Source organism: Sebastes fasciatus, chromosome 1 (assembly GCF_043250625.1).
Source record: "Sebastes fasciatus isolate fSebFas1 chromosome 1, fSebFas1.pri, whole genome shotgun sequence".
Lineage (NCBI taxonomy): Eukaryota > Metazoa > Chordata > Actinopteri > Perciformes > Sebastidae > Sebastes > Sebastes fasciatus.
Genome location: NC_133795.1, coordinates 6,389,265 through 6,413,208, shown reverse-complemented (window position 1 = coordinate 6,413,208; position 23,944 = coordinate 6,389,265). Strand labels below are relative to the sequence as shown.

The 23,944-nt window shown below is 41.4% G+C and overlaps 1 long non-coding RNA gene across 1 annotated transcript in view; it reads left to right on the top strand.

Moving 5' to 3' along the window:
• The window catches only part of LOC141777080 (uncharacterized), a 60,247-nt gene that overhangs the window by 27,104 nt on the left and 9,199 nt on the right, over positions 1 to 23,944 (top strand). The window contains exon 2 of the long non-coding RNA XR_012595840.1: positions 22,373 to 22,522. This is a non-coding gene — a long non-coding RNA (uncharacterized LOC141777080). The remainder of the gene's footprint in view (positions 1 to 22,372; positions 22,523 to 23,944) is intronic.

Sequence of the window (23,944 nt, the reverse complement as noted above, 5' to 3'; positions counted from 1 at the left end):
TAACTGCTGTTTTCACAATGGGAATGTGTAGGATGCCAGAAGCAATGCCAGAATTTGGTTCAATATAGATAACCCAGGCTTTACTTGCACATTGCAACAGATTTGTAAAAAAAAAAAAAAAAATGGATATAAACTACAAATGGCTCCAGTTATAGTAAGCTCATGCAGACAAGTCAGTTGACTTGTGAAAGAGTTTCTTCTCAAAACAGATCTGTTCTGACTGCGTCTGCGAGAGGGAGGAATGTTGTGAATAATGAATTTGGATCAGTATATTGTGTGTGGTTGGACAATCTGAACCGCAGGCAAAATTGCACCTCTTCTGAAATGCTGATGTTACGTAAGCTCCATTGGGTCATGAAATGCATTTTTCCCCTAACGAGTGTGGAATAAATTGGAAAATTACATGCAAGTCCAAAAAGTTGACATGTAACGATGTCTTTGTTGCCTCTAAGTGTTCATAAATTATGAGGACTGAGGAAAACAACACTTGTTTCAGTGATTGAAGGAACTTATTAAAGTATTTTTAAAAAAAAGCATTTACTTATCGTTTTACAGATTTACTGCTAAAGAAAATGACATTTTTGCTCATTATTTCCACAGTAGGTACACGTCTATAGCCATGGCCAAAGGACCAGTTTGACATTTTAGTAAATACGCTTATTCACCTTCTCCCCAAAAGTTAGATGGGAAGATCAATACCACTCTCAAGTTTGCTCGTTAAATACAGAGTTATATCCAGGAGCGTAGCATATAGACTGGAACTGGGGTAGCCAGGAGCGTGATATGCAGGGGAAACCGCTAACCTGGCTCTCTCCAGACTTCCAAAATAAGCCTATCAGCCTCTCAAAAGTTAACTAATTAAAGGTCCCATATTATAAAAAGTGAAATTTTCATGTCTGTTAGCAGGTTTAAGTGCTATATAAATACTGTTAAACTATCAAAACGCTCAATATATGGAGAAATACACACAGCCTGTATTCCGAAAATGTGCGTTTCAAACAAGCCGTTAGGATTTCGGTCCATTTGTGATGTCACAAATATACAATATTTAGACCATTACACGGTTTTAAACGTAAACATTCTAAATGTGTCCCAGTTTGTTTCCTGTTGCAGTTTATGTAAATAACATAAGCTGACAGGAAGTAAACATGGACCCAAACTGTTGCCTAGCAACGCAATTCCATTGCAATTCCGTTGAAATGCTCTAAAACGGAGCATTTCAGTTAGAGGGGTAGCCTGAACAGCTATATTCAGGCAGACAGTATGAGGAAAATAAAGTGTTTTTTGAACATAACAGCATGAAAACATGTTCTATTAGAAACACAAAATACAAGTATGAACCTGAAAATGAGCACAATATGTCCCCTTTAACACATGTCTAGTTTGTTTAATCTATATAAAATTGACAAGTTGTGGAGTTACAAGCCGCAACTCTGTCTTGACAAACAGCAACAGGGCAGTGACCTCCTATGTTCTCTCTCAGCCCGGTTGCACCAAAAGGTGTATGAATGACATGATAATTCGTAAGGCACTTGGCGTGCAATAAGAACGGCGTACTTACTTTTCGTGTGTCATTTGTACGCCGCTACGTAGTCTGTACTCACTGCAATGTAAACACATCCGCGTAAATATGCTGCACTCAGAGCTAGAGACGTAGAATTAAAAAGAGAGAAAGACTGCTTATGGTGGCGGGAGGTGAGGTGGATGGGTCCACCAAACGCAGGACTTTTAACCATGAGACCGGTGGTCGAGACCGGTGTTTTGTTTTGTAAGTTTGTCAAATGTTTTTTTAGTGACGCTTGTGACGTGTTTTCCGTTCTTATATTACTTCGTTTACAGGCTTATTTTAAGCCCAAACATGACGTTGTTCCTAAACCTAAGTGGTTTTATTGCCTAAACCTAACTGAGAACGTTACCGTAGTTTTGTTGTGTGGCGTACAAATGACACGCGAAAAGGCTAAAATGCGTCCTCATGACCTCATGTCTTTGTAATGTTGTGCTATTTATACGCCTTCCCATAAGATCGGGTTGACTCTCTAGAAAACAGTAATAGTTGGCAGGTAAAAGCAGATGGGCTCTTGTTATATTTCATAATGGTAAAACTGTGTAGTGTGTTCTCCTGTGTATTGTCCTGCTAGAAACAGGAAGTTTGCTACAAGCTAGAATAAGATAGCTGTAGTACATTGCCCACTGTAATCTCAGACTCCCTTTAACTTTCATTCAGCTTTTATAAGTAAAACTTTTACTATTACCTGTTGGTAACTAGGCTATAACCTTTATAGAGGAAACATTCTTCTACTCAAACAGAAAACCAGATGTACCATGTAGAGTGATTTCTCTGACCGACAAGCAGCGCCGCTGATTCAATATGTTGAATCGGCCGAAAAAACTCAGACACAGGCAGACTAGAGCCGACGGTGCAGGACACACCAAAAAAACTAGGTCGATGGACACTCGCCAACAGCCCCAAACTGCCGACCGTCGGCTAGGTGTATCAGGGCCTTTAGTGGACTAAAAGACAACTTGCCTTTCAATGATTCTGCCCCCCTTGATACTTTTGACACTTCTCTTCACTCTTCAATTTTTATGCTTTAACAGTTTCCCAAATCACAGTATCCCTCAATGTTTACAGTCCCTCGGCGACACCACCAATCACTGACTAAACCACAGCTACTGCAGCAGCCCATATAATCACATAGACTCAGGCCTCAGGACCAAACCAACAAGGAGGTACTTACCCACAGAGGACGAGTGATTCACTGAATAATTCAGCTCAATCAGGCCAGTTTAAACATTAATGGGTGAGTGGGAGTTCCTCTCGGCACCTCCCTGGGGACATACAGTAGTTGAGGAGACACTCTAATTGCTAACTCTTGTCCAGTAGAAGTCTTTAATTAAAGTGAGGGGAGCGTGCTGTAGCTTCCTTGGCGCTCAGCTTGTCGACCCTTTGGAGAGCGACAAGCAAAGTGGCCCCCCTTTGGCCTATACTCTCTCACAACCATGTTAAAATTACATGCAGGGATACTCCCCTTGACTACATTAAGGCAGATTAACTGAGTCAGTTTAGTGGTTTGAATCCACTCACACCAAGTATTATTATGTGACATGTGCCTTCAGTTGGCAAAAGGAAAATCCTTTAAGGTCGTATCCACCATAATCTTTTCCTCCCTTGATTCCCTAATGATCTTTTCAAGGCTTGCTTTAGTAAGGTAAAATAGATCTGTCTTCTTCCGTATTTATATTAAACAAATTATATGAATATTTTTATTTATTAAAACAATCATAACAGAGAAAAAGTACATTATATCCTTATAAATGTGATTGATTGAAAAAGACCTATAGTTGATACAGCCCGGTCGCACAAAAAGGTGTATGATTGACACGATAATGCGCAAGGCAAAACATGCAATAAGAACGCCGTTCTTGCTTTTGGCGTGTCAGTTGTACTCCATGTAGTCTGTACTGACTGCAATGTAAACGCATCCACGTAAATATGCTGCGCTTTAGAATTAAAAAGTGAGAAAGACTGCTTATGGCGGGCGGGAGTGTTTGGTGGATGGGTCCAACAAACACAGGACTTTCAACCAGGTGACCGGTGGCTTTTTTGTGATATTTGTGATGTGTTTTCTTTACTTATGTAATGTTTCCGTACATAATACGTACTTATTTTAAGGCCAACCATGACGTTTTTTTCCTAAACCTAAGTCAGTGGCTTTGTTGCCCCCTGCTGGTACGCTGCACCTTCTGCATATTCACGCGTCGGCCAAGCAAGGTGGCACTGACATGCTGTCCTCTGGTGGACAGGCGGGTCTATTACACGCTTTGGCGTGATACGGGGTTGGTTAATAAAGCTTTTACAAAGAACAGAATCTGTACCAATTAAAGCCATGATGTAGTTTCCTATTGAAATGTAGAGTTCTGGCACGCAGTCCAGCCTTCATTGTAGGGGTTGACGATACCACAAAATGTGGTTCTGATTTGATACCGAGTAATTCCAGAGCCAGAATCACCAATATCGATTCAAAATACGATCTATTATTAAACATGTACTATCATGATGAGGAAAGAGCCATGTGTCATCATTTATGAGGTAAATGGACTCTACAATTTATCCTCGGCACCGGATGCACTCGCAATGATTTTTGACGAAATATTCGATGCTACTAGCAGAGGAACTTGAAATCTTGCATCTCTATATTCCTAGAAATGTATCGAGTAATGCTGCTCCGTCTCCTAAAAATCATGTTCCCATAAAACTAAACTGCATTTCCAATTATGTTTGAAGGGAAACATATTTTGTTGCGGATCATGTTTGTCTTTGACCTATCACAAATATATTTGTTATAGTCCGCAGGAAGACTTTAGGATATGAGATAGTACAACAAGCGACGTGCAGAGCATTAATGAAAGTTACATGGAATAATAACCAGTATAACAAGTGAGAAAGCCCACTATGGGTTGGTGGAGTTGGTGGTGGAAGGGTCAAACAAATACAGGACTTTCCCCCAAGAGACCGCTGTTCGTGTCCCATGAGAAACTAAAAGTCAGTGTTTACTTATTTTTTTTTGCCTAAACCTAACGAAGTAGTTTTGTTTTGGTTTAGTGTCATAGTCATTTTAACATGCTGTTTTTTTAAATTTAATTTAACTAAACTAAGTAGTTTTGTTGCATTTGTTTTTCAATTTACAACACTGACCACGTGTTTAAAACTGTTTAAAACTGCAACCGTAATCTGGGAGGAAATATGTTTCCTCGAAATGTAATTGAGAATGCAGTTTAGTTGTATGGGATGGTAATTTAGTAGGAGACAGGGTTGAGTAATGAGTGTAGGAGACAAAGCTTTAAAAAAAAAAAACTCAGTACTGATTGACAGGATGAGGCATCATTCAGTGAATATCTTGAGGCTAAACCAGGTTACATCTTTTAAAAAGCCATTAACAGCACAAATCACAGCTCATAAATTAGCCACCAGTCGAAGCGAGAAAAAATTAAATGGCAATTTTTTGCTGTGAAAAAAAATCCCCATCTGGTAATGGCAAATCAATATACCATCCATTATCACCGCACGCAGCTGAACCGGTATCAGTGGTTGCAGGATGTAACTAAAGAGGGGTAAGAGTTGCAGAGGCAGGCATTTATCTAACATTATTACTGCAACATGGCATCACAAGATTGTGCTGCTTCGCTAATTAGTGGAAGCTGTGTTGGAGGGCGCTGAATAAAATATAAAAAGACGATAGGACTGTCGTAGCAGGAAATAATTATTGGGAAGTGAAGGGAGCATGTAAGTCCCTGTTCAATCCCGCTGGTCTCAGGTCGAGATAGATTTTATGCAGAATATTGTGAAATAAGATGAATGTTTTATGTTGCTTTCGTTTATCACATTACCATAGTCCTATTACTTAACCAAGCCCTATCTAGATTCCAGATGATAAATAAAAAATATTCATATTTTGCTGAAATAATTGAAATGCATTTACTTTTGACATTCAAGAAAAGATCATTTCAGGTAACCGATTACCATACATATTTGCAGTATTGCTATAGCTAACTTCACTATACTATTATGATCTAATTCATGTCATCAGCTGGACTTCACAGCAACAGGACCGCCACATTTAGCACACAAACCCGAGTGTTGGTTTATGTAACTGTGCGGACTAACCTGAGTAATCATGCTGTGGAGTCATTAAACCGACACAAGTGCAATGAAGGGCCCTCACACCAACCCTTCCCCCTCCTGAAAAACCATTAGCACCACAATCACCACCTCCGCTCCACAGGTCTGCCTACCATCGGATCCACTACCCACCCACCGGCCCACCCACCCCACACCTCCGTGCATTTTTGACCCCGCTGTCGTCAGCTGTTGCCATGGCAGCGTGAAATAAATTCTGTGCAACCCGAAACCTCTTGTTGGGGAATCAATTGATCCTCATCACCTTCATCCTCATCCTCATTATCATCCTCTTATTCTATATGTGGGCTTAAGATGACACTCATGTGCTGTTGTTTCTGAGTGGCCACTTTATTATATGGGCTGATCTGAGAGCCTCTTGTGAACTGAGAAAATCATCACTGAAAAGTGATGCTTGGGAGAAGCTTTAGAGCCCTTGATGACGGACATCCTCTCCACCGGCACAGCAGAGGTCATTGAGAAGGGTCGCGAAGTCCCCAGTCGGTCCAGTGTGTGTTAGAGGAGCTGGAAGAGTCGTCCAAAATAAATGATCTTTCCAGAACAAGATGTCCACCTACGCATAAAACGCATCAGTGACTGTTAATGAGATTACTAGCTGCTGTATATCAAGATGTTTGTTTGTAATTGCAACAACAAATGAACACCGCTGACCTGACACGTTTACTGTCATAAACTTTCAACAAATTTTACCTTTACTTTCCCAGATCTCTCGAGTTAGGAAGGTATATTGCTTTGTTTTGAATCTCACAAAGTGGATGTAGTGGAACTTTTTAGTAGCAACTAAAGTTAAGTATTAATGATGGAGCAACACGGAGTGCACAGCATAAGAGCATTGTTTTTTCCGCTATAATGTGAATACATTAGAGGTGTCTGTAGGCATATTTTTGAACTTCAGAGTGAGCCAGACGAGCTGATTTCTTTTGTTTTATGCAAAGTTAAACTAAGTGTCTCTTGGCTCCAGCATCATGCACAGACATCAGAGTGGTATTTATCTTCTCATTTAACTGTCTGAAGAAAGTGAATGCACTCATTTCTGTTTTTCTTTTGCCTCAAATGCACCAATAATCCCAGATTTGCAGAGAATAGTAATTTACTAAACACATCATCCAAATAGAAAAACTGAGGAAAGGTGTATTCATGTTGACCACCCCCAGCTTTGCAGATCAGCCTTATCAAACAATGTTGTATCTGTGTCAAGAGGATTGGGTTGCAGATTAGTCTATTGTTATTTCATTTCACATACACAGAACAATCGGTTCTCAATGAGGCACGGTGATCAGTTTTAAACATAGACCTGAAATAAAAAAGAGGCGCTGGGCACTGTTTGATGAATCATGCCACTTTGAATCTTGGATTAAGGATCACAGTTAAAAATGTCGCCAAAATGTTTCAGAGGAGGCAGGGCATTCAGAGTTCCTGTTTTCAGCAAATGCACCATCCATGCGGCCAAAAATACACTACTCTATTAATGAAATACTAAATGGGCTGCGTCCAAAACAACTACTCAAGTGATGCATTCACGCAGCCATGTAATTTTTGCATCCACCGTCTATTGTCTTTTTTTAGGCAGGATGTTATTAGTATACTCTGCTGTGCATGTGCGCAAGCGAGCTCAACGCAGGAGACTTGTTTTGTTCATTTATTAATAATTCCATCATTCAGCTGTGTTTTTCCACTGCCTCCCATAACTATGGCAACCAAGTCTTGAGGAGAGTCTGGGTCTATTGTAAGGAGGGAAGGAGGGAAACTGTTTTTTTCTAATATTCTCTTACAGCAGATGTTCACTTGTGACTTTTGGCTGTATGAAGGCAGTCCATCTTCCCAGTCAATGGAGAGCCTCTCATATCCTTGAAAAAAAAAAAAACCTTACAGACAATCTGCCCACAAGCAGACGTCAACCACATCTCACCACCTACCAGCTGCTTGTAATGCAGACACTGTGTGTGTGGGGTGCAGCGAGCAGCAGGCTAGGCTCGTGAGGCTTAATTCACAACTCAGCTCGGTTTCTGCTCACTATTACAATATGTATCTCTTCTCCCTACAATGTCGATTTTTCTTGCCTCTCATTTCATGTGAGCATCCCACATCACCCACTGAGTTGTTGCAGGACTTCAGTTGTTTTTTCAGTGATAGTGGATATGCTGAATGTTTCTAGTAGATGCATCTTGAACGAGCTCACCAGGTACATGACCAGCAGCCCCTGACCCCCAGGCCCCTCGGTATGAGACTTCTGAAAAGACCACAAACAACAACCACAAAGAGATGTAGAACAACCACAGGGGTATGTGACACAACCACGAAGACACAAAACAACTACAAAGAGATGCAAGACAACCACAAAGAGAAGTAAAATGACCATAAAGAAACACAAAATTACTCTAGAGATGCAAAACAACCACAAAGAGGCACAACATTATTTCAGAGACACAAGACAACAACAAAGAGATAAATGACCTCAAAGTGATGCAAACCAACCACAAAGAGACACAAAATTACTTAAGAGATGCAAAACAACTGCAGAGAGACGCAAAACCACTGCAGAGACTCAACACAACCGCAAACAGATGCAAAACGACCACAAAGAGAAGTAAAACGACCACAAAGAGACACAAAACGACCACAAAGAGAAGTAAAACGACCACAAAGAGAAGTAAAACGACCACAAAGAGACACAAAACGACCACAAAGAGAAGTAAAACAACCACAAAGAGAAGTAAAACGACCACAAAGAGACACAAAACGACCACAAAGAGAAGTAAAACAACCACAAAGAGATGCAAAATGACTTCAAAGAGACTCAAAACAACTGCAGAGACACCAAACAACTGCAAAAAAGATGCTAATTTACCACAATGAGACTCAAAACAACCGCAGGAATGCAAAACAACCACAAAGAGAAGTAAAACGACCACAAAGAGAAATAAAACGACCACCAAGAGACACAAAATTACCACAAAAAGAAGTAAAACGACCACAAAGAGAAGTAAAACGACCACAAAGAGACACAAAATGACCACAAATTGAAGTAAAACGACCACAACGAGACACAAAATGACTTCAAAGAGACTCAAAACAAATGCAGAGACACCAAACAACTGCAAAAAAGATGCTAAATTACCGCAAAGAGACGCAAAACAACCGCAGAGACGCAAAACAACCACAGAGATGCAAAATGACTTCAAAAGGACTCAAAACAACTGTAAAGAGAGCCACAAATAAACACAAAAAGTATAACTCTATAATGAGACTCATAAAAGGATGCAAAACGAACACAAAGAGAAGCAAAATGACTAAAAGGAGACACACAAAAAAGAGGCCCGCAACACCTGCAATGCGTTGTTTGTCTTGCTCCTGTGTAGGAGGGGTGGGGGGCCTTTAACATTGTCTCATTTATCCGTCCACGCTTAGAGGGTCTGGTAACATTCAGCCACTGATGCACATCAGAGTTCTCACAGGTGGCAGGGAGTCCACTTGTCAAAAAGAGAAGCTCCTGGTGGAGTTTGTCTGTTGTTCCCCCAGGTTATACCGCAAAGCATCCTCAGAGGATCCACACAGGGAGGCTCGTCATAGGACCCAGATTCATACCTGAAGGCAGCCCCCCCTGTGGTTGCCATTTGTGTGTTTGTTCATCTTGATAGGTCGCTGCCATTTCACCTGCAGGGTCGAAAGTGACAGCACTGAAGTCAACACCTGTACGTACAACAGATTTGGAGTTTAGGTAATTTACTTGCAACTGGAAGAGACATAAAATATGTCGTACTGAAATTATACATTATGCTGAAAGGTCAAAGCAGAGTGGGTGGCGTATGCAGCGATGCAGGTTAGTTCGGTGCTGTGTGACTCAGATATAATCATTGTTGTTGTTTTACTCAGCCTCCACCTGCATCATCAATATTCATTTCATGTTAAATATTTTACTATTTCTTTTCCAACAAATCTGTTTCTTTTGAGCTGGAATTTTTTTTGCTGCAACAGTGCAACAAAATGCTCCAATCTTTATCTTCTGCCCACCAGTCTGGCACTGTCGCATGAAAACAATTTGCCCATTAGTCTTAGGTATTAAAAAGGCAGGATGTTTTTTTTTTTCCCTCCTCTACTTCTGATCCGGAGCCAATTGTGTTTACCTCATTATAAATGCTTGCGGTTTACATTTTAACAGCTTTAAGCTTATTATTTCAGAGAGTTGGATAAAGGATAAAGGAGTTAAGATGCTCCTTTATGGTTTGGTGTTCTGCACTGTGTGTCTCCGGCTCAATTGATTATGTTTTTGCACTAGTACAACATGCTTTGAAGAGAATATTATTCCATTAACACTTATCAAAAATGTGATGATTACACGAAAACAACATCCCACTCTACAACCTTAATCTTTTTCATCAGCTTTTCCCTTTTTGCCTCTGTGGTTGAACAATAACGGAAATTGCACGTGAGCGCCGGCATTAAAATTTCATGGTCAGCATCTGTAGTGGGGAGTTTCAATTGCTGGCTTTATTATGGTGTTGCATTCCTGATGGTCCACGCGGTGAAATATTGGCAATGTTTGTGTTCATTGTTTACACCAATATGTTTCCAGTGTGTTGTCATGATCTGCCAAATGTTGAGCAATACTAGACAAGTGGTGATTCAACAGAATAAACATGCAGAATCTGACTTGTGCTGTAAGCAAAAATATGTTTGAAGAGAGTAGCTGAGCTCTTCCCCCTCCTCCACCAACACCAGTCATTGAGCAACTGGACAGCCTGAGGGATAAACAGCATTATTGGCCAGAGGACGAAAAGCAGAAGAAAAAACACACGTCAACTGGGTCATAATATCAGCAGAACTGTAGTGAATCTGTATTTGTTGTGAGGCTTAATATAGATTCTCTACCAGGGAGCCAGGAGTCAGAAAGACAAGTGAGGTGATGTTGTATGTTGGTGTTGCGTGCATGGCTCGTGGCAAAAAATAGATGAAGAAATGAGCTGAGCAATGAAGAGAGAGAGAGACACTTTATAATGGATGATGTTTCCCTGAAGAATGTGTGATAACATCACACAACCTGCATTATGAATGGTTGTGTTCAGTCTAGCTTGTTCATTAGGAGATCCTGAAGTAATCTCAGAAGGACCGAAAACACGGAGAGACACGGCCCCGTCTCCGGTCAGGGTGGTGGATGTGTCAAACAAACACAGGACTTTCACCCAGGAGGCCGCTGTTCGTGTCCCGTGCGAAACCGAAAGTCAACGTTCACTTAAAGCTGCTGTAGGCAGTATATTTTAGGCATCATCGGGCAAAAATCCCATAATAACATTTCAGCATATTGTAATTCAAGTGTTCTGAGAGATAACTAGACTTCTGCGCCTTCATCATGGCTCTGTTTTCAGGCTTTAGAAAATCTTTGACTAATCACAGGTCATTTCATTGAGAGAGCGTTCCTATTGGCTGTGCTCCGGTCATGTTACCGGGACTTGGCATTCCTTCACCAGCTTTCACAATGGCGACGGCGTCACAAACTTTCTAATTTTACAGCTAAACCGTGCACTACAAGATGATTCTGAAAACATTTGAGGAGAGAAATAGGCATTAACGTAACATAATATTGATTCATATTTGATCAGCGCTGCCTAGTTTCACCGTTTGGTCAGAGTTCAGAGTGATTGACAGCCGGCTCTCATAGACAGCAGATGGACAGCAGACCTCAGATCAGCTCTTACTGCTTGTTTTCCTCCGGTATGTGAAATCTTGCAGATGCCGTTAGGAGCACCGGAAGAGGTACATGATTTTTTTTTCAGGACACCTGTTTCACGTACTACTGTCACAATATAGTAACCATTTTATAAAAATCACTTTTTTAAATCATATTTGCTCCAATCTCGCCTACTTCAGCTTTGATTTAATTTATCTCCACAGTTTAACACAACAAACGTACGTAACCAAGTATTTTTGTCGTGTTTTTGTTTTGTTTCAATTTCGCAGTAATTTTAAGCCAAACCTTTAATGTTTTTTTTTTTTTTTTACTAAACCTAACCAAATAGTGTTCTTGTATTTTTTGTTTTGTTTTGTTTCAATTTACAACGTTAACCACGTGTTTAAAAGTGCGACCGTAATCCGGGAGAAAATACTTTCCCTCCAAACATAATTGAGAATGCAGTTTAGTTGTATGAGAACCGTATTTTGTAGGAGACAGGTTTGCAGCGACAGCCTTTGATTTCTTTCAGAGTGAAAAAGGTGATGTATGGTTCCAAATTCACCAAAACAATTTTTTTTCAAAACCTTGTCAATAAGGATGCACTGATTTATTGGCTGAACATCAGTATCGGCCGATATTCGCTTTGTTGACTGCCATTGGCATATCGGCAAATAAGATGACATTCGCTGATGGCAGTGGCCGATGTTTATCTGTTGTGTTGCATCGATTTTGCTCCGGCTAAATGTTGTGTTAGTTATTTGTTATCTGACAACAGTAACCAGCTGCTGATTCAGAGAAGAAGCCACTGGCTGGACACAACTGTGGCATGGTACGCCATGTGCATGTGTGGTTTGGTTACACATAAAAGTGAAAGAAAAAGTCGGTCATGTGGGAGTATTACGGAAGTATTAGTTATGTTCAAGAAAAATTACCCCACCCGGTACGTTACAGCCTGAGCAGCAGTTTGTCCCCGATACTGGACTCCAGTCCTGGTTGAGCAGCACGTTGGACCGCTGCATCGGGTCCGTCCAGCCCGACCAGCTGAAGCAGCGAGGCCGCACCAGCAGAGCAGAGCTCTCCATCCGCTCCCCGACGGCGTCCTGCCGCTACTAGTCCTCTAGGTAATCGATCACGGATGGCATTGTATTCTCGGATGGATATACTTATGTGGCCATTAATATATGGGCGGCCCGCCCGAGTATATAAGTCTACATGAGTGGCGAAACGCTGCTTATCTCTCTAATCGCTTTTACATTTAATTTATGTTTCACAAAAGAAATATTTTAGTTGGGCTGTGTAAGAACTGAAACATTCATCTCATTGAGTAGGTAGTTGTGTAGCAGCTGAAAAGTCTGTTGAAGCAGAAAACAAAAAATAATCTTGTGAAAGAAGGTTGTTTCATAAAGTTGTATGATTGAATTTGTGCTCATTCAAAGACCGTGTAATGAAATGCTGAATGACTTTAAAACAGCTCAGTTATTTTTTATAATGAAGGTCTTTGTTTCCCTGGAACTAAAGGGGAATAAAACAAAATAAACAAAAACATCGATATCGGCCCAGAATTTCATAATCGGTGCATCCCTACTTGCCAACAATCATTTTCTTTCTCTTCCATGAGTGTAGGTGTGTGTGTGTATGAGTGTGTGTATGTGTATCCAGCCACAAGGCCTGTTTCTCTAATGTTCCCAGTGGGGAGCGCTCTGAGGTCCAGTGGGTCTCTGCAGGGAGTTAGTGACTGACACTGCTCACCTCGGGGCTTTTGCTAACTAAGCCATTGTGCTCTCCGTTCCCTCGGGCTACAGCCTCTGCTCTCACTGATTTATCGTTCTACCGACAGGAGATACGAGCGTCACTTAGCACATGAAGGAACAGCGTGCGAGCCGACAGGTTCAAGACATCAATAATTATTTTCAGCATGAAGGCAGGAAATGTGATGATCTTATGATTGTACGCTCAGGAGGCAAATAGAAATGCTATTACAGTCGATTAAAGGCAATCATACATAATTAGGTCATGTCAAGAATTCACTGTAGTACAAAGGTATCCTGTTTTATGTTTTTTAAACAACAATAAAATAAAAGCTATTGTATGTGAATGATTGCAATATGTGTGACCGACCAGCAATAAACAGTAGCCTCTGGTTGTACGCTATACTTGACCCACTATAATTCAACATTACAGTGGAAGCTGAAAGAGTTCGTCATAGAGGTGTAAATTATGACTCACTTTAATGAGTAAAAATTGTTTTGTTCAGTTCAGTTCAAAGATTCGTAGTCACTGACTGAAGTTCTTACACTTTTTTGTTAGCTTACGGGGACAATATAACGGTGGCCTTAAGGCACTGCAAATTAAGAAAACATCTGGGAACAACTGGGAACCCAGTTTGAGTGCACTAACAGGTGTAAAGTATGTGTAAATACTTGTAAATGTTGCATGAGAAAAGGTGGTTAATGGTGTTTACCTGCCCTTCTCTACATTCCCAACGTTCATATATTGATCTCTCCGATCGTCCCTTTGTTAGACTCGTAGTCACATTGACAATTTTTACTTATTTTTTCTATGACGTCTTTTCCTAACCTTTACAAAATACACACATACAGTATTGTAGGGGGATAAACGTTTGAAAACAATTGGCAATAAACATTTTGCAGATCACAAACATAATCCATAGGGGATACTGTTGCCGAACACTTCATCCATTCATCCATCTTTCTTGGTGAGTTTTTAACTCTCCATATTTCCGCCCCGTTGCCAGCTCCTGCCCTGAAGGGTTTCTGTATTCTGGAGAAGCACAGAGCTGCACTATCTCTCACTGAGACATTTGGCTGGAGGGAGTTTTGAGTTTTACTCCACAGTTTGCTGACGGGTAAACATGCTGGACGGAACAAACGCTGAGAGTGCTCAACGGTTAAGACAGGTTTCCTCTTAAGTCTTGTGGATTGCTAGCAGATGTGTAATGAGAACGGGCTTCAATGTATCCACCAGACTAGATATAGGAAAGCTAAAGTATATATCTGCCCCCTGGATATGTATATTTCCTTTTTCCATTTGTCATGGAGAATATCAGAGGTCTCAAACCCGTCTACATGTATACAGATATTTTTAAAAACAGATATTTTACCCCGTGTTTAAAAAAAAAAACTGTTCACACGACAAAATATCTCCATCCACACTAAAACACAAAGAACGACTCCAAACACTCGCCGTAATATTTACGTCCCACAAGTAAGATCACAAGTTAAGGGTCAAGGGTTTTTTATTTACCACCCTTCTCACTCCCTTTCCCTTTGGCTTCATTACAGTCAGGTGGATAACAGTTATTGTTGGTGGGATCCCTGGTCAAACTGTGATGACTGTCATCACTCTGCTGTCATCAACTGTCTCTTTACATGCATAAATGACGAAAGGGAGGTCATTGAGGTTTATGTCCGTAGGCCTTCTGAGTGCGCCAAAAGCGCGCCTTCAATCACCCAAAAGCTCATTCAATCACCATTCGGCCTCGACATGTTTAATATGTTTCCTGCTTTGGCCTCCTGTGATTGGAACGTTTTTCAAATGTAAAGTAGTAATTAGTCCGAGCAGCGCTATCAAAATGTAAAAAAGTCAGTAGTCAACCATCTTTGTTATTGTTTCTGGCGCAGGCTCATTACACAAAGCAACAACGCGAGATGATGAGAGGACGTCATGGTTTACCAAACGCTCTGTCTTACACGTCCACACAGATGCAAAGTAACCAGAGTTTTTTAAAGTCTGCATTTTAGAAGGCGTTTTCAAAAATATCCGTCAACTGCAAAAACATCCAGTTTATATTCTCTGCCATTCACGTGAACTGTGTGCTTCTTATGAGACTAGAAGAGTGTATATCATCAACGGTTCATATGATATCGTATGAAAAGTTATTCCTCATTTTTCGTGCATTTTTCTACAAATGTCTAGCAACGTTTGTTAAATGCATGCACAACTTGGTTAGGTTTAGGTAGCAAAACTACGTAGTTGAGTTTAGGAAAACAATCATGGTTTGAAGTGTCGTAACTTAAGTACGGAAGTTCTGTGACAAATAAATCAACGTTGATTTCTGGTTTCACATGGGGTACGAACACCGGTCTCCTGCGTGAAGGTTCAGTGTTTTTGACCTCTCGCTCTTTATACTTCGTGGTTCACTAATACGTGGATTACATACGAATTGATTTCATGGTATATAAATGAATCACAGTGCATTATGTTTCATTGGTATAGCTATGAGCGGTGTATGAAACCAATCTGATTTTATGAACTGCAAAGAGTGTGTGTGGCCATTTGACCTGGGAGACCCGTGGGATGTAATCTCCTTTCTTCATACCTAAATCCAAACTCAATGTGTTTGGGATTAACAAGCCAATAAAGGTTTACTGAAGGAATAAAGGCACTTCACCTCAGCATGCCTGGCTGCTATCGGAAGATGTTCATTTATAGATTGAAAATCCATTGTGAGCAGGGATTGTTAGACGGATTGTGTGCCAAATGAAGGATGCTCGCTCCCTTAAAAATTCAATTTCCCTGATATCTATAGGAATACAATAAGGGATCGCTTCCTCTTTCTTCTCTCACTCTCGACGTGTGTGTGTGAGCAAGTGAGCATCGGCAGTCAAGCTATCTGAATCTTACCTCAAGGGGATGTGTTTGTGAAATTGGATTTAGCCTGTTGTTTGTTACATTATCTTCAGCGCAATTTGTCCGCACACTGATTCCACTTAGGGCCATATTGAATTTGTTTAAGTGTGAAATATGCGTCGCGCGACAAGGTCAGTGCTTCCAGTGGAAGCTGAAATGCAATCCAAAAACAATCTGCGCACACATATTTATGTTTTACTATCTGTAACTGCTTTCTAATGAGACTCATTAGGCGCCGCAGGATGCTAAAGATAAGAAGTAGCAGTAAGTGGTGATAATCCAACTCTACGTGTGGGAATCATTTTTGACCTCCTCTCACTGTGAATAAAATCACCAATCACTCTCCGCCACATGCATCCAATGTTCCCCCATCACTGAGATGGTTGACAGCTACAGACCAGTCTGGGCTGGAGGGAGGGGGTTGGTTATCCAGCTACTGCAACATCACTGGAAGATTATGGGGATAAAGTGCTGATCATAGAAACATAAAGTAGGAGTAGAAGAGTCATTGAACTGTGGTAATTTGACTAGCACAAAAACAATGGTAATTGTTTGTTGTTATGGTGACAAAAGAACCGACGTCAGTGGGTCCGTAGGTGGTCGCAGCTCGCCGGGAAGCGAGAGCGGACGCAGCTCCTGGGGACAGCTGGCTGGCTAGATAGCTAGGTAGCTTGTCCCCTGGCGGAGGGACCCGGTGCAGCACCAAATCCTGCCTGAACCAGCCCAAGAGCTAACCAGCCAGCTGTCTGCTAGCTAGCTTGCTAATTCAACCACGCCACACTGCTTACAGAAAATGAGTCCAACAAAGTTGTCACTCATCTGGCAATAGCAATGTGCTTTCCTCCGCTGTGACAAGAGTGTGTGGATGAAGCATTAAGTTGTTAAACTTGACTCATTTACTCCACTGCTCGTTTCGTTGTCGTTACTGTAAAACTTCACCTCAGTGAGTCCTTGACTTACCGTAATTTGGCTTAATTAATGCGGAAGTCTGCTCGCTACAATGGTCGCTATGGCAACGGTACACATAAAGCTGTCGTGGTGAAGGAATTTCCCCTGCGGTGATAATGATTGGTTCAACAGCGCCATATGCGGTATTATTCTAACTTTTTCCTTTTTTTGTTTTGCAAATTACTTTATTTATCCTGATTTTAGTGCTATATAAATAAGCTTTATTGTTAGGCTATGATTAGGTATATTGTTGCTTTTTAAAGGTGACAAATTAAATACTTGATTATTGTAAAATGCAGAGCACAGAATGAGGCAATGAGGCGCAGCGTATTTTTTCAGCTGAGACGCTTTGGTTGCTATATAATATAATACGTAATATACGCAGAAGTAAAAATGTCGGCAAGGGATGGCTGAAACACGTAGGGAGAGAGGACGGACCCACCGGTCTATATGTTCTCCATTGTGATTGGACGGCTGGGTAAATAGTGATAGTGACAAACGCAGAGTTTTACCCAAAGTTGAACATTTTTCAACTCTCCAGAAAAAAAACGCCATACGTGCTGCAGTCAGTGCAGAATAGACACTCAGCGCTTCGTCATGCTGCCGGCCAGCGTGGCGCTCCCATTGCAAGAATTAAAAAAAGAGTTGGTTGAGCGGTTCCTTTTCCGTCCCCTGCAGTTGGCTTGTCAATATCGTGGTATTGCAATATTGCGGTTATTGCGACAGCCCTTGGTACACATAAAATTGGCCGCCGCTCTGACCATGCTGCTACGTTGATATGTCCGTTCTACTCCTATGTTCCTATTTCTATGATGCTGATTCAGTCAGCCTTCCCCACCAGCTACAGTATGGACCACGGCACATACCTCACACACCACTGAAATATTCATGAGTAATCCTGGACGTTGAAGGTGAAAAATCCAGTTTTTTTTTCCACAGGAGCATCATTAAATGAGGACGTGACAAAGGGCTGAGGGTGCGTTTGTTTCAGTGATGCTGTGTGAGAGTGGAGCAAGAAAAGCAGCCACAATGCTTGCGGCGCGGATGAACTAACTGATCTTTTTCTCTCTCAGGAATCGCTGGTAATTAAGAGCAGTGAAAGTGTCCTCTTCTGAGGTCAGCTCCTCTGCTCTCTACTCCAACACACACAGGAAGACTGGCTTCTTAATAACTGCATCTCCCATAGCTTGCTCTGTATATTGACTCAATAAATCCATGGAAGGAAAAAAAAAAGAATCACTGTAAAACCTTTGCATCTCAGAAAATGTGTAATTTGTCACCATTAGTCTCTAACTTTTTAATAGACCCCTTGAAAATATGCAAATGTGGCCGTCCTCCGTCGTGATTCATAACACGCTTTATTATGAACTCCATGCAGTGTCTCCAACAAGGAACGAAATGGTTATCAGATTTGAAATGGGTGAACTGACGGTCATGTGTTAGAGGGAAGACGCTGCATGTTAAAGTGACATTCATGCTCTCATTCTCTGCAACCCCATCCCCCAACACCCACCCACCCACCGCCAACAGCTCTCTCTCTCTCACACATACACATTACTTTTCCTCTTCCTGTTCTCTGCATGCCGCTGCTCGCTGTGTTCCCTCCTCTATACGGCGTGCGGCGTTGCGTAAACGGAGAGACCAGTTGGAAAAAAAAAATGTGACACAGTTCAAACACGTTTTATTAAATCAGCAGCAGATGGCTTTGACAAGAAGCTAAACTCTCTCTGCTGCTCAAATCTGCTGGAAGTAGTTTGCAAAGTTTTCAGGCTGATCCACCCTGCGCATACACACACACACACACAAACACACACGTGCAGACGGAAACAGACCGTTAATGCTAATTTCCATCTTGCTGTGTCCACTGTACTGTGTTGAGCAATGGATAACAGCATTAACATACCAAGGGAATGTAGATTTTCTATGCAGACTTAACGCCTCTAGGAAGTGGAAACAGCAGTTGCTCTTTGACCCCTCTTCCTTTAGGCTCTCCCGTATCACTCTCACCATTAAATGCAATCGTTTTCTTATCTGCCTAAAACACATTACATGAACATTCACTGCAGGTACAAAGATATAAAGAGGAACGCATCAAAGCCAAGGTTGAGAGCATTATGCAACCAGGCTGCCTAGTCGCAGCGGCGACAGCCTATCAAGATGCTGGATCCTATTCTCCAGGTTGCCATGGTTGCAACAGTAAAGTTGTGTCATCCAATCTGTGATCATTTACTGTCGTTGTTGACGTTAATGAATCAAATCTAACGCTGGCATATAAACGTTAATTTGTTTTTCCCCATATGAACTGCGTCACAAGACTTGTGTGTTACGCTTTCAATGATGTAGTGGAAAGTTATTTGTTGGGTCAGTAAACAGTCAGAGAAGAGGAGCTTCCTGAACAGGCCTTTTATTGTGAAATGTCATAAATAACACTCAATACAATATTAGATCTTTACAAAATTGACTACTTTTACATGGTCACTAATATTCGACTATTGAAGGTCCAGTGTGTAGCCCAGTGTATTCGCAAAAATGCAAATGGTCCTCCCTAGAGCCAGTTGTAACAGTAGCGTAGGTCATTTGGAGCAGAGCCAGTGCGTAGCGCATGTGTGTGTGTAGGTGGGAAGTGAGTGGTGAAGCAAGAGAGAGAGCGGCGGCGACGGGCGCGAGTAACGATAACAACTCTGGCCCAAGCAGGAAAAGTTAACCGTGTTTGATTTAGCCCTGTAAACAGCTGGTTGGATTTGTGTAACCATGGTAACCAGTGGGAACCTCATGTGACCAAAAGGATGGTTTTTGAGAATCAAAGTCTGAATTAATTTAAAATATATATTACGCCTAACAAAGTGAAATCTTATACTTACACTTAAATTGAAGTGTTTTTGATGTTACAGAGCTGTCTGTCAACGTCCGTTATGAATGTTGTCATCACTACCGCATTGCATTGTGGGATATTTATGCCACTGTAGTGCATGGATGTATTAAGAGAACTGGATACAGCGTTGGAGGCGGGGCCACGTTCATTCCTATGAAAGTTGCTCAGGGGCGCATGATCCCCAAAATGGCTCGACTTCCAAGTGGAAAAGTACCCGGAACTTCCGGCGATCTTCTGCATCCATTGGGCCCATGGGCATAACCCTCCGAGTTACAGACGTCTCTTTCCCAATGTAAGTCTATGGGAAAAAGTATTTTTGGGCCAAATGGCATCACATGATGGACACGGAAGTTGTAGTACCGCCGTTTGGCCACTAAAGAAATTGGCATCAACGGCCGACGCTCTTCCTGGGGGCTTGCCGTAGTGACAAGCGTTGGTATACTGTAATATTTCACCGGAAATAGTATGCTATTCACGTACTATTAGTTTCATACTAAGGTTTCGGACATACTAATTAATGTCACATACTGTTTTAGCGTACTAAATAGCATATTAGTATGGAATTTCGGACGCAACCATTGTCTTTTTCGGAGTGTGGGCAAAAACCAGAATATTTTGTGCACATAAACGTAATCTTGATCTTGATCTGTACTTTTTTGTTTGAATTTTCCTCTGATAACTAATCTACCTCAAAAAGAGAAGAAGTTTTAAAGAATTTACTTTTTGGACTTTCCATGTAGCAAGCTAAACTGAACTCATCTATCATCATTCATCTCACATAACTGTCATTCACTCTCATTCTTCCTCATCTGTTTCGACACTTTCTGGCAGCACCTCGGTATGAACGCCAAGCACACCGGATGCAATTAGACTTTGATTCACAAAGACATAATCGCCCTCCACCTGAAGAAGCCTCCGTCATTGTGCTAAAACTGACGTCCAAAATTGCACAAAGCAGTGATAGAGTTGCTCTCAGCAGTCTATGACTTATTGAGTAGGTGGCTTTTTATTCCTCACTTTTGATCGCGTTGAGAGAGCTTATCAAATAACGTTGTCATAGAAACCATCTGTCTGTGAACCACCTCTGTTGGTGATGCAGCTGCGATTCAAAAGTAGTTTGCAGTAGGGCGGCTCAGATCGTCTAACTATAAATTCACACATGACCTCAGGTATATATATATATATATATATGTATATATATGTCTAACCTTTACTATTCAAGGTAAATGCCTAACCTTAACTATTCAAGGTCAATACCTAATCTTAACTATTCAAGGTCAATACCTAACCTTAACTATTCAAGGTCAATGCCTAACCGTAACTATTCAAGGTCAATGCCTAACCTTAACTATTCAAGGTCAATGCCTAACCTTAACTATTCGAGGTCAATGTCTAACCTTAACTATTCAAGGTCAATACCTAACCTTAACTATTCAAGGTCAATGCCAAACCGTAACTATTCAAGGTCAATGCCTAACCTTAACTATTCGAGGTCAATACCTAACCTTAACTATTCAAGGTCAATGCCTAACCTTAACTATTCGAGGTCAATACCTAACCTTAACTATTCGAGGTCAATACCTGACGTTAACTATTCGAGGTCAATACCTAACCTTAACTATTCGAGGTCAATACCTGACGTTAACTATTCGAGGTCAATGCCTAACCTTAACCATCTGGTGCGAGTTTCAACAATTTGCTGGTTCCCTTCTAGACACGACCCAACAAGAGTCCCGACTAACAATAAAACGGAAATCTCGCAAAATCGTGATCAAAACATGACTTTAGTGTAAAAAAACATGGTGGACGATAGTAATTTTAGTTTTTGCTCTTCTTTGTTCTTAAAATTCAAGAAGAAAAAATAAAAAATATGGATGAAATCAATGAGACACGTTAAATAAACACTTGTGTTGTTGCCACAAATCAGCAAGTTGGTCCTCAATTTCTGAGGTCCGTCTTACTGTTACTTTATGCTTCGCGTTTTGCATTAGCTCATGCATTAGCCGCGGACACCATGATGGTGGTTGTTGTACTTCTTTCTTCAGTCAGCTTGGTTCCCAATTGGTAATCGTTCTTTCCCACGTGACCGCGTCATTGGCTGTTCCTGGGGTTCCTCACACACAACTGGATATCCGATCGTAAATATTGAACATGATTAATACTTACGATTTGAGATCGGTGTTCGGCCAGGATGGACTTTTGAGCCGATCGGGGGATGTAAAAAACACTCTTAACATACCTCACACCTAATCTTTAGAGCCATCAAAAAATCTGGGCTTTGCTCATAAGCTTGATTCTCATGTAGTGTGTACCCAGCATTATTCTGCTTTAATAATGAACAGGTTTGGTGGTTGACAGAGTGACACAACCCCACTCTTATGACCTGAATTTATCATAACTGGAAGAAAACATACCTTTGTCCTTAGATCAGCGAACTACAATTGAACTATATTGCCATAGCCATGTTATGTGAAATGTATTATTATGTGACTACAAAATATGTGATATTTGGCTCTGATTTCATCACTCCCCCAAGGACGCATCAAGCTCAGCGCAGCAGGGGTTGAGGAGTGACGATAATGACTTCCCTCCCAAGACTCACAGCTGGATGCTGTGGTGACGGTGGGGCTTATGAAACGCTACATGAACAACGGCAGTGGCAGCAAAGTGTCAGCAGAGATTTGAGGTGAGCAGTGTGTCAGCAAAAGGGTGAGCAGAGCGCTGACAACTTAAGTACACCGCCGTGATCCAAAGGGTGCGATGTTGGATATATGTTGCAGTGAGAGCAGTATGCCATGTCAGAATAGTGGTGGGCTCGAGTTGGCTGCCTAAACTAGCTTGCAGGCTTTGCTTAATTAAATGAAATGTGTCATCTCTTAAACTTTGGATTTTTGTTGTCCTGGAGAGGGTGTGGAGCACTGAGACCAACCAACAGGAGTCACTGAGGCCGAGTTCAGACCAACTTTAGCCCTGCGTGAACAAACGCAGACCCTTCATTCATGTGAATAAGGTTAGTTTGGTGGACCTAGTCACCGTGACATCACCCATAGGTTTGTGGACTGCCGTTTTGAAGCCTTGAGCATTTTGGCCGTCGCATCTTGTTTTTTTGCAACCAGAAGTGACACGAGAGGGTGGAGCTAAGTACAACCAAATGCTGAATAAGACATTTTCAGGCGACCAAAAATGTTACAATTAACTTTCCTGAACTGAAATCACACTGTGAAAGGGTTAAAGTTGTAGGATGAAAACACGGACAACTCCCTGACCAGACAACGCCGTGGTAGCGACCTGTCAATCACATTGTAGCCACGCCCTAAAGCACACCCTGCTTTATGGTCTGTTTGACTCTAAATGGGACCATAATTTACTAAATGAACATCATGCTGTATTGAAGAAGACTTGAAACTAGCGATTGAGACCATAAACTCATGTTTACAATGTTTACTGAGGTAATAAATCAAGTGAGAAGTAGGCTCATTTTCTCATAGACTTCTATACAATCAGACTTCTTTTTTCAACCAGAGGAGTCGCCCCCTGCTGGCTGTTAGAAAGAATACAAGTTTAAGGTGGTGTGAACGCGGATGGCTCCAAAAAAGCTAAAAAGTTGAACCACATACTTGCAGGTCCTGGTTGATTATTTTGTAACGTCAACACTAAATATCTACTGTCTACCTCGCGATCATCATGACTAAAGATAGAATAATAAAAAGTGAGTTGTGAAGATAAATCCTGTCTCATAGTATTGTTGACCGTAATGTTTTGGCATCTGTAAAACACTTCAAACTCATGGATCTGTTACTCAAACTGGATTTTATGGATTGTATTTCATGTCTCATTGGTACCTGAATCAGCCCACCCCCACCAACGCGGGGTGGATTTTGGTCTGAATACCTGCTCATGCAGTGAGAAGGAGGTGATCCCTTCCTGGCTTCCCTACCAAGCAACACTGCCAATTGTGTTCTTCGGAGCACAAAACCGAGCTGGAGGTTCTGTTGTTGCCAAGAATCAAACTTGATAGATGGGTGTTTTGCTTCTGTGCGACCCAGATGCCCCTGATCTCTAGATGTCTCCTATTGATGGATGGATGGATGAAGCTGTGAAGACAGGA